The sequence below is a fragment of the Galeopterus variegatus genome, unplaced genomic scaffold (genome assembly GCF_000696425.1).
Source record: "Galeopterus variegatus unplaced genomic scaffold, G_variegatus-3.0.2 Scaffold7407, whole genome shotgun sequence".
Lineage (NCBI taxonomy): Eukaryota > Metazoa > Chordata > Mammalia > Dermoptera > Cynocephalidae > Galeopterus > Galeopterus variegatus.
This window is the reverse complement of record NW_007733518.1, coordinates 23,875-26,281: the sequence shown is the minus strand read 5'-3', so window position 1 is coordinate 26,281 and position 2,407 is coordinate 23,875.

Genomic DNA, 2,407 nt, shown 5'->3' with positions numbered 1-2,407 from the left:
TAGATGGAGTGACCACGTAGAGGAGCACTGAGGCACCAGACGTCCAGCCTGGCCCCAGGTCCAGCTCCAGCCACCTCTGACAGCAGCTACAAGAAAGTACGCAAGCAATGAGAGGAGAGGAGCCCCACAGATGAGTCCCAGCCAAACACAAAATCATGAGATAGAACTAAAATGTAATAACTAAATTTGGGTGTGGCTTGTTATGCAGCAGCAAACAACAAAACAACCAGGGTATGGAGATCTGGGGAGGAGTGACGTGGATGAGCTGGTGGCAGCCGCATGAGATGTGAAGTTCTTTGTGTTGTGTGTTAACTCCCACAAGTGAGCATCCCCCGAGGAAGAGCACCTGAGAACACCTCAGCTGATTGACATCAGCCACCACCTCGGTCACTCCAGTGCTGGTGCAGCGGGCTCATGCATGGAGTAGCTGCTGTGCTAGGGACGAGACCACGTGGGCACAAGAGCCGAGAATCCCTTTCATCCAGGCTGAACCCGTCACTGACACCGCTGAACGTTCAGTCTTTCAGCAAGATAATGCCACGCCCCCAGTATGGCATCAGTCAGGGACACCAACTGGTCACTTAGTGGCAAGTAGATTATATGGAATGCTTTCCTAACTGGAAGAGGGGCAGTGACTCCTGAATCTGATATGTACTCCAGGTACAGGTTTCCCGTTAGTACCCACAGAACCTCAGCTTACACCACTGTCTAAGGACTGGTGTGTGATCAATAACGTGAAATCCCACATAACATTGCACTGAGACACTTTTCTTCAGAAAAGGTGCAGCAGTGGGCAGATGACCATGGAATCAACTTAACCTTTCACTTACTTCATCACCCAGGAACTGCTGGCCTGATAGAATAGCATCATAGCCTCTTAAAGCCATAACTGAGGTGAAGCCAAAGCCAGCTTGAAGATGATGCCTGAGATAGCCATACCTCCGGATGTAGTACACGCCTGAAATCAATGACCATTATATGGCACTGTGTCCCCAGTACACAGAGTACATAGGCCTGGGAGCCAAGAATTACAAGTAAGAGTGGAAAAACTTACCATCCCTTCCAATAATCTACTTGGGAAATGTGTGCTTCCTGTATCCATGACATAAGGCAGAATGCTCCCACCAAGGGACCCAGGAAGGCTTTTATTAAACATAAAGCATGACTGCCTCCAGGTCACTTTGAGCTCCTTATGCCAAGAGACCAGCAGGCAAGAAAGGAATCACCATTCTGGCAGGGGTACTTGACTGTTACCATCAGGAGGAGGAAGGGCTGCTATTACATAGTGTTGTGGATTGATTGAATTGTGTCCCCCAAATCATATATTAGAAGCTTAATTCCTGCTGTAACTGTTGAGGGCGGGAAATCCTATTATGGTAATTGAAAGGTGCTGCCTTGAAAAGGTGATTAGATTGCAGGACCACGCCACAGTGAATGGATTAATAATTGTGGTCAGGGGTGTGGTTCTGAGGGCTTTGAAAGAAAAGCTCATGAGTGATTAGATTCTCTCTGCTCTGCCATTTCTGCCATGTGAGAACCCTGGGTCACTCTCACCACCACCAAGGCCTTCCCTAAATATGTTCCCTGGACTTTGGACTTTCCAGCCTCCAAAACTACGAGTGAAAAATTTTGTTTTCTTATAATTCACCCAGTTCCAAGTTTTTTGTTATAAGCAACAGAAATTGACTAATACACACAGTAAGGACAGGTAAGGATACATTGACTACGAGGTGACCCGCTGCAGTGTCTCCTGGGATACCCCTGTCCAATTCTGATGGTAAATGAAGGAATGCAGAATTGACAGCCTGTGAAGGGCATGATGAGCAAGGGTTCAGACCCCTCACGGACAGGAGCTGGGATCACTTCATCAGACAAGCTACCAAGACCGTAAGAGGTGCTGAGGGTGAGGGGAATCTAGAATGGGTAGCAGAGGACAGAGATGATGAGTGTCATTTGCAGCCTCAAGACCAGCTGCAATAGCCAGGCAATAGGTCATCCCTCTAACCTTCCTCTTGTGAATTTACCCAGAAAAAGAGACCATCGAGAATTGTGGAGAAGTTACTATACAAAGCAAATGAATCTGATCAGTAGAAGGAGTAAACTCTGGAGGACCTGCGGGATCAAGGCACTTTCTCTGCAGTCGCAGGGAGGGTTGGCTATTGACAGCTCACAGCAGCATCCCACTTCAGGAACTGCCAAAGATGCTTGCCCAAGGTTTTGACCCCTGTCCATGGGTAGCCCACATTCAATCACTAGTTGATGTGGAGTTACAAAGGCCCAACACCCTTGCCTTGATTTGGGATATTTTGATGCTTGCCCAAGGTTTTGACCCCTGTCCATGGGTAGCCCACATCCAATCACTAGTTGATGTGGAGTTACAAAGGCCCAACACCCTTGCCTTGATTTG